The sequence below is a fragment of the Oryctolagus cuniculus genome, chromosome 7, assembly GCF_051225735.1.
Source record: "Oryctolagus cuniculus isolate XC-2025 breed Fujian yellow rabbit chromosome 7, ASM5122573v1, whole genome shotgun sequence".
Taxonomy (NCBI): domain Eukaryota; kingdom Metazoa; phylum Chordata; class Mammalia; order Lagomorpha; family Leporidae; genus Oryctolagus; species Oryctolagus cuniculus.
The window spans coordinates 19,332,003-19,347,878 of NC_142873.1; the positions used below are offsets into that span (position 1 = coordinate 19,332,003).

General features: G+C 43.6%; 1 protein-coding gene, 1 long non-coding RNA gene and 1 pseudogene across 7 annotated transcripts in view; all 3 read right to left on the reverse strand.

Moving 5' to 3' along the window:
* DPP6 (dipeptidyl peptidase like 6) overlaps positions 1-15,876 on the reverse strand; it is a 1,254,484-nt gene that overhangs the window by 308,582 nt on the left and 930,026 nt on the right. The window lies entirely within an intron of this gene.
* Positions 261-2,819, reverse strand: LOC100354950 (large ribosomal subunit protein uL30-like 1 pseudogene; annotated as a pseudogene). The gene is made up of 2 exons (XR_016236790.1): positions 2,727-2,819; positions 261-2,649 (listed from the first exon to the last, which is right to left on the reverse strand). The product of XR_016236790.1 is annotated as a large ribosomal subunit protein uL30-like 1 pseudogene (transcript).
* Positions 4,097-15,876, reverse strand: part of LOC149125348 (uncharacterized) — a 38,652-nt gene continuing 26,872 nt past the window's right edge. The window contains exons 2-3 of the long non-coding RNA XR_016237003.1: positions 5,789-5,934; positions 4,097-4,193 (exon numbers count right to left, since the gene is read on the reverse strand). This is a non-coding gene — a long non-coding RNA (uncharacterized LOC149125348). The remainder of the gene's footprint in view (positions 4,194-5,788; positions 5,935-15,876) is intronic.

Sequence of the window (15,876 nt, forward strand, 5' to 3'; positions counted from 1 at the left end):
GCGCTGCGACCAGCGCACGGCGCTGATCCAATGGCAGGAGCCAGGTGCTTCTCCTGGTCTCCCATGGGGTGCAGGGCCCAAGCACTTGGGCCATCCTCCACTGCACTCCCTGGCCACAGCAGAGAGCTGGCCTGGAAGAGGGGTAGCCGGGACAGAATCCGGCGCCCCGACCGGGACTAGAACCCGGTGTGCCGGCGCCGCAAGGCGGAGGATTAGCCTAGTGAGCCGCGGCGCTGGCCTTTAACTACCCAAGACCTTCTTTTTTTTTTTTTTTTTTTTCTTATGAAAACTTTTTATTCACAAAGAACTATACACTTACTTCTATTTGGCATAATTCAATAACCAGACTGGCTAGAGGGTATCAGCTTCATTGTGCAGAAGAGCAGAGACATTGTTCCCATATTTATTTTTTTTAAAAATATTTTTCAGAGGGGGAGAGAGAGAGGTCTTCCACCCATTGGTTTGTTTCCTAAATGGCTGCAACAGCTGGGCTGGGCCAGGCGAAAGCCAGCAGCCCGGCACTCTCCATCCAGGTCTCTCTCAGGGGTGGCAGGGAGCCAGATCAGAAGTGGAGCAGGCTGGATCCGACTGGTGCCCTTACATGGGATGTCCACATTGCAAGCAGCCACCTTAACCCACTGTGCCACGACCCCAGCCTGTCCTCGTATTTAGTATGACAGGTCTGAGGTACAAGGCCTGTTTTCAGACTCACGACTGTTTTTCCATGACTTGGTAATACATCATTTTAAAGTAATCCGATTTCACAATGTTTTACAGTATAAGAGTGACATCTTCTGCCAGGTGAACTCTGGAGCCAACCATCCTAATTAATTACCTCACAACCTGGCATGTTTTAATGCATTGTTTTACTGCTAACTCATTTCACAGCTATGTTTAAAGGCTCCATGAGCCAAAATTAAAGCAAAGTTGATTTGAAGGGACCCAGGAACACAGCCCTAAAGCAGGTTTTCCTGTTTAACTTAGGCCTGGCACATCCTCACCAACTGCTTAGATCACAAGCTGAGGCAATTTAGGGCTGGACCGCTGATGAAAGACAAAGATGTACTGACTGACTAACCCCTCCCTCCCCAGGATTAATTTCCCCATAACTCTTGTTGCTGGCCTATTATGTCATCAACAGGATAAAGAGCAAGACTTCTGGGGTCTAGAATATGAAAGGAAAAGGTCCAACTAAGCTGTTTATTTGGGGCCTTAAAAAGCCAGTGCTAATTTCACTCAAACCAAACTGAGAAAATGGTTCGCCACTTCCTGATCTGATGCTTAATCATCAGGGAAACCAGGAAATTCAACCCCCAAGCCAGAGGGGGAAAGGGTGGGCATTTCCAGACTTACAGATGGCACAAGAAGCCACAAGAGCTGCCAGTGTGCTAGCGGAAAACACCCAACTGGCTTGATGGGGAAAAGCCACCTTGGTCAACTCTGGTATTCGGTAGGATACAGAACCAGAGATTAGCAAGATGAAGGCCTGGGAGACCAACCCTCCTTAAGAGCCGGACTTCCTCACCCCGGGGAGCTCTGCCTGAGAGGGGTTCTATGAGCTCCCTGAAATTCCAAGTAAAATTTTGGGTATGTGTTTGCCCGGTGAAGGGATCCTTCCTTTGAAAAATTCTGAGCTAAGAAAAGGAGTACGGCAGCTCCAAGCTAGAACAGAAAAGCCATCAGACACATTGAGAAGCCAGCCAAGTGAGAGTGCCTGCAGTCGTCATTGAGCAGCTGAAACATGGATCCACAGCAGACACAGCTGAGCACTGTTTTGGTGCTCCGCTTCCTAACTGTATTTCAAGTCTCTTCAAAACAAGGCCCTGGTAGCCCCCAAGTCCTGGGAAATCTTGACAGATGCTCCGGCCAGTCATTCACCAAAATCAAATGCCAGGACAGAAGCTGTGACAAAGGAAGACTCCTTCTTCAATGGTCGGTGCTGAGTCCAGAGGAGGCAGCACCCAAGATGGAAGACAGTGGAACCTCTCCTTGGAACGGGGTAGGGATGAGGTGCCTGCCATGATCACAACTATCTTTCCCTTGATCTGTCCTTTCCAATTTCCGGGGATAAGGAAGAAAATCTTCTCTGAAGATACTTGATAATAATTCCAAAAAAACATCTTTCCAGATATCCTGGGTCTAGTTCAGCTGGCGGATGAGCTGATTGATGCGTTCACCCCGATAGCCAGGTGAGCCCATCTCCTTGAGGAAGCCCACTCTGTTCTTGCTAGCATGACGGGCCACTGACAGCTGGAAAGGGCGCAGGAACCTCGCAATATTCTGGAAATACTTCCCCGGGAAGGCAATTTCATGAATGAGGTCTTCCAAGCAGATGACACCAAATCTCCCCAGGTGCTCCTCAATCACGGTGTTGTCTGTCAGAGGGATGCTCTTATCGTTGACCCTTGCTTGCCCACGTTTCAGGATGAGTTCCCGGACAGACTTCAGATTTGGAAATCCCCAGGTCACGTAAGGTTCCACTATCCGCAGCAGTTTTAGGTTTTGGGGGGTGATCTGGACAAAGACGCCACTGAACAGTTTCTTCAGGCGAAGTCTTGCAATGGTCCTCTCCACCAGTGAACTCACCCCATAGCGCCATATTGTGGGAGAGCAGATGCATAGAATAAGTCTTAATTCCAGTAACTTAGTCTAGTCCGAGTTGCTCCCCACAATCAACTTCAAAATTTTGGGCACCATAAGAAAGAAATCTTAACTCCATTAAAGACCCTCATAAGAATAGAGGAGGCTTGTTTGCTTGTCCTTGTGGAACACAGGGAGAAATACACTCTGTCAGTATCAGGAATGACAGCTGTAGGCATACAGATGACTGTAGGCAGAACATGCTGAAGACGACCGTCTGTCTTCTCTGACAGAGGAAAAGAAAAGAATTCAGGTTTAAGCGACTGGAGTCCTTCGTGCACGATTCCTGGCGGCAGCGACGGGATGCAGTCCGGCTCCGATGACTGAAAGTGAAACCTCGTGCCTTGGAAATGCCAGACAAGCATTCCTTGGCCTTTGTTGTACGGCTCCAAAGGATTAACGGGGTGAGTCCAAGACCTTCTAAATAGTGCTGATGCTTGTCTCCATCTTCAGAATCTGATTTACTCAATTCCCTCATGCAACCCATCCTTGTAAGTATAATATACAGTGTTACTGAATTACCTATCTCTATACTGAATTATCTAATATCTATATTGTATTACCTAATACCTATACTGAATTTACTATATATGCATACTGAACGACCTACACATCCATACCGAACGACCTACACATCCATACCGAACGACCTACACATCCATACCGAACGACCTACACATCTATAAAGCTGTATTTCTCTGCATAAATGTACACAAAGTGAGTTACTTAACTACTGGCCATCTGCTGAAGATTCTTTCACTGAATGTTACCAGACCTCATTCAGGAGCTCTAACCCACAGTATAATGAACCTTTAAGTCCCTCAAGAACCAGAAATACAGCCTTCCTGACCATCTGACATAGGTCAGAGTTCTCACAAGCGTGTACATTTATTGCTAGTGGTAGGTGAGGTCATTTTTCAATAGCATTCTCTCATTACCATAATGCTCTACTTGTTTCCACATATAATTGCAAAAATATAAGTAGCCCATCAAACCTGGATTCCATTGACTTTATTCTTAGTACAAAGTAGCAACAGGTAACAATACTACACTTAAGCTGATTTAAGGAGAGCTATAAGTCAATAAGAGGTGGTGGATGATATACTTTTGAATCATGAACTTGAAATGCAGATGTCCCTGGTATGATGATTAACAGCATTGACTCAGTATAACCTCTCAGCTGTGCCACTCAATGACTGTACAAATTTAGGCAAGTTACAAACATATTCTGAATCTCATTTCCCTCATCTATGAAATAATAATCTGAGCTTAAACAATTAAGTTCAAATGTGATACTGCATATAAAGCATTTATTCAGGGCAGACATGTGTTTAGTTCTCAATATGTGTACATACAGCCATGGAATCTGTACCCAACAGGGCTGTAGTCCTGCCTTCAAATGACAGCATGATTCTGCACATATCAAACTTTTTGGGTTTCAATTTAATATGACTAAAATATAGGGTTATATAAAAATACAGTGAGCATCAAGCCAGGTGATGTCTGAGGGTCCTTTCTGCACCATGATTTGGAAATGTAAAGCAATCAGCGATCTAGGGATGCAAGGATGAAAACACAGCAGTCAGTCCTGTGAGTGCACAAACATGCAGAATGCAGCTCGCAGCTCACAGCAACTCCCTGAGGCTGCTCTCCCTGACACCTGTGTCCATGCATCTCTGTCTGGCTTCTCAGTGAACCCACTCTAATACCAAAGAATCTGTTTGGGGTTGGGAGTGGGACTTGACCCTGGAAAATCCATTTCAGACAAAGGAATTTGTTGATGGGTGCAAAAAAGTGGATGTGCTATTCTCTGCAGGATATCATTCTGTAGTGATACAGTCCTGCGCACTCATGGCAGCTGTCCCATAGCCATAGGAGAGGAAGAGCTACAGGATGTAGCCAGCACAGACAAACGAGAAACCAGTGTGAGTGAAATTGAAAGACAGAAAACCAGTCCTGCTCAGATTAGAGTCCTGGGTTTTCAGCTCCTCGAGTCTCTCTGGACTGGTCAGTTAAGTAGGTCTCTCTCTGTTTGTTACTTAACCACCCTGGGTAAAGTTTGCTACCCCATGAGAAGAAAGCAGTGACACCTGCCATTTACTCAAAGAGTCCCTGTCTTCCTCCAATTTCAATTACTTTTAAACTTTCTCTTTCCCCAACCTGTCTACATTGGCATGGATGTTGGAGTTTCTCTTTAGTCTTCCTCACTGAGAATGATTTATCTTTGGAGGAAAGATAGAGATATCTTCAGTTATACATTAATAAGTTAACAAATAATAAGCATCCTAATGCATTTATCAGTCTGTTTATCCACTGACACATGCATCTCATCTTTGTCCACCCATCCAGCAAATGTTCACCAAGCACTTGCCAACATGCAGGGATTCTGGTGGGTAGTGAAGTCCACTCCTACATATTACAGATCAGAGAGAATATAGAGCCCAAACATTGAGTTCAGTTTTGGTTTGTATATCAACTTTTCATTGATATAATGAAATAACAGGGATAGGCTAACTTTAAAAAGAAAAGAGGTTTACTCAGCCCACAGTTTGAGGCTGAAATTCCAAGGAGCACAGTACAGGCTGTCCCAAGGGACCCTTGGTGGGTAGCAGGAGCAGGTGCAGGAGTAAATGATCATACCTTGATAAAGGAAGCCAGAAAGCAGCTCAGGTGTCAGGCTCAGGCTTTTATAACAACTTGCTCTTGGGATAGTTCACCTCAGGAGAACTTCATCTTTCCCCAGGGCAGTGTCCTCAGTGACCTAAACACCTCTAGGTCTTTTTTTTTTTTTTTTTTTTTTGACAGGCAGAGTGGATAGAGAGAGACAGAGAGAAAGGTCTTCCTTTTTGCTGTTGGTTCACCCTCCAATGGCCGCCATGCTGCGGCCGGTGCACCGCGCTGATCCGAAGGCAGGAGCCAGGTGCTTCTGGTCTCCCAGGGGGTGCAGGGCCCAAGCACTTGGGCCATCCTCCACTGCACTCCCGGGCCATAGCAGAGAGCTGGCCTGGAAGAGGGGCAACCAGGATAGAATCCGGCGCCCTGACTGGGCCTAGAACCTGGTGTGCCGGCGCCACAGGTGGAGGATTAGCCTATTGAGCCCTGGCGCCAGACCTCTCTCTAGGGCTTAGCACCTTTCAAATCCACCCACCTCGGGGACCAAGCCTCCAGCACATGAACCTTTGGAGGGTAAACAAAATCCAAATCGCAGCCTTCAGCAAGTCTTTGTAGATGGCCTTTCATTCCTGATTGGCGTGCCCAGTTAGACTGTATACCTCTAAAAGTTCATTGCTATTCCTGGGAGGGAGAGCAGAGTAGTATTAGAATATTGGGCACTGTCATCTGGGATCCTCTACTGTAGAAGACAATTTCTAACCATATATATTGTATCCCCAAGGAAAATGCTTCTGCTTTCAGCATGGGCTAGGGGGTGAAGCGAGAGATCCATGTAGGAATAAAGAAAATATACCTTGCTACCCCTTTGTCCTCACAGCTGGCTTTTGTCTTTGGTACAGAGAACAAGTGCTGGGCTCTGTCCCAGGCTTGGTAAATGTGTGCTCTAGGCCATGGGCTAAGTTGATTAGCCTGCTTAAAATCCAAACTAAGTGCAGTCTATCAGATACATTAAAACACAGCAGAAACTTAGCAGATGCTTGTTGGAGTGATGAAGGCCAACTGCTGATGGTGTCTGAAGTGAGCAGGTGCATGTTGTCTTTGTTAAAGGTCATAGGCTTCCAACTTGATGAAATAATATGCTTAAGGAGATAAAATTAGACTAGCACTTGGTTATTTCAAACAAGATGGAATTCCCTGTCACTACAGCTATCTCAAGGTGACCACTTATTGCTTCTCCTTAGGTAGATAGAGGCACAGGGTCTTATTTTTGTGTTTATCTTTTCCCGTGTTATTTGTGTTCGCTCTGTTTACTTCGTTGAACCTAGTTCTTGGGTAAAGGACCCTCTGATACTTGGAGAAAATTATTATCTGGTGCCTAAGAGTCACGCCCTAGAAGGATTTTTCTCTCTATGCTCTCCCTCTCAGCCTCTTTTACACCCAGGCCCTTAATCCTTTGTACTTTCAAATTCCCTCTAATGCTGTTTTGGTTCCTATCTTCTTCCAATTAAAGAAAATAAAGGGGGATTTTGGAACTTTCTTAAGCTCACAGGATTGTTTACAGTAGATAGTATTCAATTTTAAAAAGACACTGGGAGCAATGGAATCTATTTTAGGGGCTGGCACTGTGGTGCAGGTTAAGACTCTGCCTGCAGTGCCGGCATCCCATATGGGTGCCGGTTCTAGTCTCGGGTGCCCCTCTTCCAATCCAGCTCTCTGCTATGGCCTGGGAAAGTAGCAGAAGATGGCCCAAGGGCTTAGGCCCTTGCATCTGTATGCAAGACCCAGAAGAAGCTCTTGGATTCTGGCCTTGGATTGGCTCAGTCCAGCTGTTGTGGCCATCTGGGGAGTAAACCAGTAGATGGAAGACCTCTCTCTCTGCTCCTCACCGTCTATAATCTACCTGTTAAAAAATAATTAAAAAAAAATGTAGCCTCCATACATGAGACACTAATTAGGGTCTCTACAGGGTGAAGCTGAGAGTCAGATAATTAGACAATGACTAGGAGCTTTTTCATGCTAATCCACATGGGGGCCAGTGGCCCCTGTGACGTCAGTCAGATGGCCCATCTGGGAGGTTTGTTAAGAGACTCGCAAGACACCCAAGAGCTTCACACAGAGCTGACCCTTGTGAGGGGGATAGCTGCCCATCCTTGAACTGTGTGAGGCTCCACCAGCTCAGAGGCAGGTGGGTTTTCAGTTGAGTAACTGACCAGAATGACAAAGCCAAAATTAAGGGTCTCTGGGTGGGTGGGATTGTACTTGTCATCCCAGGTACAATCGCACAAAGCTGGCATCTTTTGTTAAAAATACCCTGGGAAAGAAGCTTCTTAGAACTGGAAGGGAAACATTATGCTAAGAGTAGTAAGGTAGACACATAAGACAGATATAACATTCTGTTTGTAGAAAGAATCTGGAATAGGCAGATTCAAAGGGAAGAAAAGAATATCTATTATTACCAGTAGGTAGAAAGAGGGAGAAAAGGAGAATCAGTATTTAATGGGTACAGATTTGCAGCTGGGGATGATAAATAAGTTTTGGGTACAGATAGTGATGACAGTCAAATCCTACTGCAGTTGTCCTTAATGCCACTGAAATCCATGCTTCCAGATGATTAAAATGATACCAGGAAGCCACTATAGGGGAAAGATGGGTTACAACATTTTAAAATTAAATATGTGATTAATAGTTACTTAGAAAGAAATTTATATGGAAATAATAGCCATTTAGAAAGAAAATTTAAATGCATTCTGTGATAATAAGTCTAGGAGGAACAGAATTATTAGGTTTGTGAAGTATGATTTGATGGGCTCCCAATTTTTTTTTTTTTTTTACTGTTAATGATAACATGTAACTAGCCATTCACAGACTACGTGTAATTGCTAGAACTGTAGAGCTAATTATGGAAGGTCATTGAGGATTATCTCCTACTCCTCGCATTCTGTAGGGGAGGCAGCTACTTGGCTGTAGTCCCTGGTCCCAGAAAAGTATGAATAAGGATGGACGAGCACCTAGCCCTTGTGATTTCCAGCCCAATCTGCTTCACTGCACAACTCTCCTGCACAGGAAACGTCAAAGGCTGCTAGGGAAATGCAGAATCTAAATTCTTTGCATTCCCTGCCACTCTTGGGACGCCAGCTGACCACAGCACCCAAGGCAGGCCCCTCTGTAGGCTCTCCGTGTATCAGCCAAGTGAAGCTAAAACAGCAACCCCATGTGGGACGTGAATTATTAGCTTGCACATTGAGATGGGAATTGGGACACAACAACATTTGACACACTTCAACCATTTTGCAATTTTTTGTCAAGGGCAAGTCCTCAATAAACGTCTAACAGAAATGACTTACAGTAGTCAGGGCTTTTTCTCTCCTTTCCTCTGCTTTGTTATCTAATAAAAACACTCCCGACAGTTAATGCTAATATCTACAAATGCTTCAATTAAATGAAACATTAACATTTTACGTTGGTTCCCGGAAGAGTTTAACTTGCAGCTTCCACTGCTCCCTTTGTTGCTGACATTAATTTAAGCATGAGCAATAAAGGAGCCCCGAAACAGCTCAGAATAGCATGGTTTACAAGCAAAGGTAGGACAACCATGTCAGAGAAAAGAAAACAGAGCCGTAAAACCCACTAAGCCATTCAAAACAAAAAGGCACAGGAATCTGACTTCAGTGAAAACCTGTTCATTTGCCCTTAAATTCTGCTTTGAAAGAAGATACATCAACGCTTGACAAAGAAAACCTGCACACAGAATGGAAGTCTGCTTTCCGTTCTCATTTCCTTCCCATCAGACTCCAACTCTTCCCATAATTACATCGACTCAAAAAACAGGAAAATTAAACACCAACCAACCAAAGCCACTTGAAAAAAAAATACACAGAAGGTAACCCAGTGTCAGCCCTATTTATAGAGATAAAGGAAAAGAGCAGCAAGAAAGAAAAGGGATGAGGGGGTCACACAGACGTGCTGGATCAGGAAGGCCGAAGAGCGATGCAGAGATGGCAGGGAGAGGGAGAAGAGAAAGGGGGGAGCCCTGTGCATGGGCAAGGCCACCGGGAGAGAGGCAACACAGCGGCTACAGAGGGGCTGCTACGAGGCCAAGTTAAAAGGAAGCAGGAGGAAAAGAGCAGGGATGGTTTTCTACCCAGTCCTCTGCATCTGGAGGCCTGATCCAGGGACCACTGGCCACTGAGTCCCCTCTAACAGAGGCCCTGCCACTCAGCATGTAAGTAACATTCCAGAGTCATGGTCCGAGGTATACAAGTTTAGGAATGACAGATTTTTATTGTTTGTTAGATGTTTAATTGAATCGGGAGAACAAATGAAGGGTCTTCACAAAGATAATGCAAAATGCATATTATGAAAAAAATAGGCAAGAGATCCCCAGGCCACTGGTTCATTCCTGCAAATGCCCACAAGAGCCAAGGCTGAGGCAAGTTCAGTCTGGGGGCCTGGAATTCCATCTGGCTCCCACATGGGTGGCAGGGACTTGAGCACTTGAGCCATCACCTCCTGCTTCCCAGAGTGTGCATTCCCAGGAAGCTTGGACAGGGAGTAGGGCCAGGACTCAAAACTAGGCACTGCCAAATGGGATGACAGCATCCCAAGTGGTAGCTTAAGCAGTGCACCAAATGCTTGCCTCCCTTAATGAAAATTTTAGATAAGTGAGATCAAGAGCCTGACACATTTCTTGGAATAACTGTAATAGGAGATGAAGCATGGATTTACCAATATGGTCCTCAAGACAAGGCACTAACAAGTCAATGGCTACCAAGTACGTGGACATGGTCCACTCAGATCAAAAGTGGGCCTCTCAAAACCAAAGGTCATGGCAACAGTTTTTTTTGGGTGACTTCAAGAATTTTGCTTGTTAGCTTCTTGTTTGGATAAGGAATGATGGTGTCTGCTTATCATGAGCGTTTTGAGGATATAAGACAAAGGTTTAGCAGAAAAATATGAGACAATCTCAAGAGCCCTTCTCCATCCTAACCCCAGGCTTGCTTGTTTCTGGCATCAAACAAAGGCAATTCTGTGAGTATTTCAATGGGAAACTATTAGTCTACTTTGGCTTGTCTTACTTTCTGTATAAAAATCCTTAAACATTTTTCTTCAGTTAATAACATAAAACTGGTTTCATTCTTTAGTGGAGGGTTAATCTTGTGATCACAAAATAAACTGGAAGTAAGACATTGTAAAAATTAAAATAAAAAATAAGAAAGGGAAGAGAAGGGAGGGTAGCTGTATGAGTGGGATGGAAGGTAGGGTTATTATGCTCCTAAATCTGTGTATGAGTTACATGAAATTTGTCTACCTTATATAAATAAAAAAATTAAAATAAAAAAACAGCAGAAAAAATAGTCTGCATTTGTATGCTTAAATTCTCAGGACCCTCAGTTCTTTAGGGATGGACTATTTGGCTGATATTGTTTACAAAAGTGTATTGAAACTAATGGAGCTGCTGTTGAGAAATCAAGTTTATTTTCTATTTTTGTCTTCAGAGGTAATTAGGATTAGAAGAAAATACAAGGGAAGACTGTCATGAATGAGAACAGTGTCCTTATAATAATCACGAGAGAGCCTGTTTGCATTCAGTGTCCTTTGCCGTGTGAGGAAACAAGGCGACTGAAACCCGGAAGAGGGTCCTCACTAGAACTGGGCCTGTCCTTGCATTTCCAGTCCCCAGAATGGAACAAAGTTATCTGTTGATTATAAGCCACCCAGTCTATGGTAATTTACCCAAATGGACTAAGACAATTCCTATCAGAATGGTTAAAATTCAAAATACTATCAGGGGCCACTGCTATGACCTAGCGGGTAAAGCCACCACCTGCTGTGCTGGCATTCCCATATGGGTGCTGGTTCGAGACCTGGCTCTTCCACTTCTGATCCAGCTCTCTTCTATGGTCTAGGAAAGCAGTGGAAGATGTCCCAAGTCCTTGGGCCCCTGCACCCCCGTGGAAAACTAGAAGAAATTCCTAGCCTCTGGCTTTGGATCAGCACAGTGCCAGCCACTGCAGCCAACTGGGGAGTGAACCAGCGGATGGAAGACCTCTCTCTCTCTGCCTCTCCTTTGTGTAACTCTGACTTTCAAATAAATAAATCTTAAAAAATCAAACACTCCTGCAGATATGCAAAAATTGAATTGCACACTGCTGGTGAGAATGTAAAATGATGCAGTCTTCCTGGAAAGCAGTGGTAATTTAAAAAACTAAACATCCAATCACCATGTGACCCAGCCATTGTGTTCCAGAGAAATGAAGTTATATTCACATAAAAATCCTGTACATTAATGTTCACAGAAACTTTGTGTTAGTCAGAAATGGCTGCCTTCCGTTAACCAATGAATAGTTAAACTGTAACCCCTATAGCATGGAATACCACTAAGCAGTCAAAGGGAACAAACTACTGATACATGCAAAAACTTAGATGGATCTCAGGGGAATTATGCTAAACAGAAGGAACCGATTTTAAAAAGTTATACTCTGGGGCCAGCTGTGGCACAGTGGGTTAAAGCCCTGGCCTGAAGCACCAGCATCCCATATGGGTGCTGGTTCTAGTCCCGGCTACTCCTCTTCTGATCCAGCTCTCTGCTGTGACCTGGGAGAGCAGAAAATGGCCCAAGTTGTTGGGCCCCTGCACCCATGTGGGAGATCCGGAAGAAGCTCCTGGCTCCTGGCTTTGGATCAGTGCAGTTCTGGCCATTCCAGCCATCTGGGGAGTGAACCAGCAGATGAAGACCTCTTTGTCTCTCCCTCTCTCTTTCAAATAAATAAAACAAATCTTTTTTTTAAAAAAAAGTTATACAATCTATGCTTCTGTCTGCATAAAATCTTGAATTGATAAAATAGAGATGGACAAAAGCTTAATGGTAACAAGGGCTAAGGAGGAATGGGAGGTGAGGGGTGGGTTGGGGCTATAAAAGTGTCACAAAGGGTGCCTGTCACAGAACTGTTCTGCACTTGTTTGTGGTGGTGGCTTACTCTGTTCTGCACTGCTATAAGTTAACACCATGAACTGGGTAATTCAGAATGGACAGTTCTAGAGGCTAGAAAGCCCCTGCTGTGTTATCACATGGCAGAAAGCAGAAGGGGAAGAGACTGAATGCATAGTTCAAGTTCTCTTTATAACTGGCATTAATCCATTCATGAGGGCGGAACCCTCATGACCTAATCACTATCCTGAAGGCTCCACCTCCCACCACTGTTGAATTGAAGATTGAGTTTTCAATACATTTTTTTGGGGGGAGGGTACAAATTCAAATCATAGGAGGCAGTGTTACGTGAACCTAAGATTGTACAGGACTAAATACATACGCATTCTCCCTTTCCTTACAAATGTGTACAAGTGAAAAACGGGGAAAATGAATTGAGATCTGTTGATTTTATCAATGCCAATGTTTTGCTTGTACCACGGGCTTGTAAAGTGTTAAAGAGAAACTGAGCAAATGGGTACAGGAGAGCTCTCTACATTATTTCTTACAACTGTAAGTGAATCTCCAATTATCTCAAAACACAAAGCTTAATTTTCAAAATGTGAAAGACATACAAAGCTAAAGCATTAGTGTTATTAACAGGAGTCTAATAGTAACAAGGGTATAGTCCACTGATGAGGAGCAGCTGGTTGAGTGGAAGTAAAAAGTGTCTTCATGGAAGCAGGAAGAACATTCTAGAATCAAGAGACAGAAAATTTCTTATGGATATCCAAAGAGGTCCAAATGATGATTATGTACTGTTGTCCTACAAACATTTGCTCTCTAGTTTATAAAAAAAATGAAGACACCCACTGCCCTACCCAACACCCAAGGTAATGGGTGCATGAGTGTAAGGTAAGCTGCATCAGTGTAAAAAAGTAATATTTATCTGAGCCATCATGTGTTTTCTATCAAAAAGACTCCATATTATCTAGCCAGGGTAGAGGGTATAAGTACTCAGTGCACCAACATTTAGAAGATGTGTATGCCGGAAGTCACAAGGGAAACATAGTTTTGACTAGCTTGCCTATCCTTAGTCCCTCTGCATGGTCAATTTCATGATACCAACTATAATGTAATAATGGATACAAACTCATCTGGGCAGGTCACCCAAGTAAACGAATCTACTTGTATAAATAAGGACACACTCACTCTTGCACAGTAAATGAATTTTCCTGGCAGCCTGATGGGGTTTAAGACATATTTAGAGTTTGAAAGAACTGAAGTTGATTCAGCATCAGTCTTAGAAAGGTGAGCAATTGTTGTGTTGAAATTATCATCCAGTAAGAAAAAGCCCAACACTGCACAAGCTGTTGGGATTTAAACTGAGAGGACATACCAGACTGGTGAATAAGGAGAAATCAGCATAAGTCTTGGCAAAAAGTGTCCATAATAGAATTTTCTGGAGCAGCAGTAAGACAAATGGAGGAACCTACAGATACACATACACAAAACAGCACCCAGGCACAAATAACGTAACATAAATAATGGGTTTCAAGTCCAATATCATTATCGATGGGACACTAAAATCTTTAATATTAGAGATCAAAATCAGTCATGGAAGCAACATACTATTGCAGAAATCAAATAAGGAATTTTCAGATACAGAGGACCCATTTGCTTCAAGAAATCACAGGTTCATTTTCAGAAGCTGGTAGGGGACTGTGTTTCAGCCCATCCCTTCTCCACTCTCTCCTCACTCTGACCCACCTTTTCTTTCCTCCCATATAACACTGGGCACATAATCACCTCGGTCTTTATTCACTCCCTTTCTCCACCTGAAGTGCCTTCCTGCCTCTGTTTCTAGCCTGGATAAATGCTGTCTTTAAGACTTGGTTTCAATCCTGTCTTTTAGATGAATGCATTTGGAAACACATCAACCTTCAATGCTTTTGGTTGCCTCCAACACACAGCAGTTAATCTTAGTACCACTCATTTCACACTCAGAGTTTGCTGCCTAAAGTTGCTAAGTTAAAGTCTTACCTCTTCAACTGAACCACGTATGTATTCTATGGGGCACAGCTTGTCTATTTGTTTACTAGTGTGTACACCCAACATCTACAAATACTATGTGATAGTTGCTCAACAAATATCTATTAAAGAACAGAGGAATAGATTGATGTCAGGTCTGTATGTTGATATATGATGCTAAGGGCAAAGGTCAAGGCCAACACTTCTGTTTTTCAAAAAGAATATTAATAGCAACAAAGGTTTCTTGAAAATTCCAGCAGGTAAAGGAACCAATGGATGTATTAATAGTGGAGATTGAGCACAGAAAGTCATATATAGTTTATAACACATTCTATAGAGATCATATAAAATGGACCATAGAGTTAAAGTACCAGTATCTTGGGAAGGCAAGGGCCAGCTGTAAGAGCAGCGAGTAGCCTGTGTATATGAACGTTACACAAGCAAGTTTGTTCTGTGACAGTGAACAGATTGTATTCCTGTGTGCCAAGAAGTGTGTGTGTGTGTGTGTGTATATACACATGAGTGTGACTATCTGATTGCCTTTGGGCACATATGTGAGGCTGTGTGCATACATGTGTGAGTGCATGTGTGTGAGTGATACAGACTCACTAGAGATGGACTGAAGTTGCTTGAGCTTATAGGAGAATATTTTATTTCAAGTACAGGAGAAGAAACAAATATACCTGTATAAATCAACAAGATTTAGATCAAAAGCAACCTTTCTGCAAAATAAATCCCTAAGTGAACTCACTTGTAAGCTTGCATTTTATGTGATACCTTCCTCAAAACTCTTAAAATGCATCAGAGATCCACAGACAGGGAAAGTCCTATAGAAGCACTCGCCTACATACACAACATAGAAGACTAAAGGCAGCTCCAGCTCCTGCCACATAGTCCATTAAAAGCCAACACAGAAAATCCTCCCAGTAAATACACATAGACACAACAACACGAAGTGTATATGTAAAGCTTAAAATAAAGGAAATCTCTGGATGCCAGAAATGAGGATAAAATTCCATTCATAATGGGAACATGCAATGCCTGCTTAAGCTTGGGTCGTTAATGAGGGATTTGGGCCTGAATATAAGCTTAGGGTTGGGCTCTCAGGTTTAATGACTCATGAGCTCCATGGAGCCAGGCAAAACCATGAGCTTTTTCTTTGTAGATTTAGTTTATTTATTTTTGAAAGGCAGAGTGACAGAAATGGAGGGAGAGACTGAGAAAGATCTTTGATCTGCTGGTGCACTCCAAATGGCGACAGCAGGGTCTCCCATATGGGAAGCAGAGCAGCAGGGACTCAAAGCGTGCACTCCAATATGTGTGCTGGTGTCACAAACGTCTTCATGTGCTGCGCCATAATACCAGCCCCAACTATGGACTTTAAAAAAAATTGTTTTTTAAGATTCATTTATTTGTTTTGAGAGTCAGACTTACAGAATGGGGGAGGGGGAGGGAGTAAACCAGTACAGATGTCCACCATGGCCAGCAAAGGGCCAGACTGAAGCCAGAAGCCAGGTCTCCCACATGAGTGGCAGGGGCACAAACACTTGAGCCAGTTTCTGCTTTTTCCAGTTCATTACCAGGGGGCGGGGTCAGAAGTGGAGCAGCTGGGACAAGAACTGGTGCCCATTTAACCACTAGGCCACAATGCTGGCCCTGACCATGGTCTAAGCATGTGCTAATCT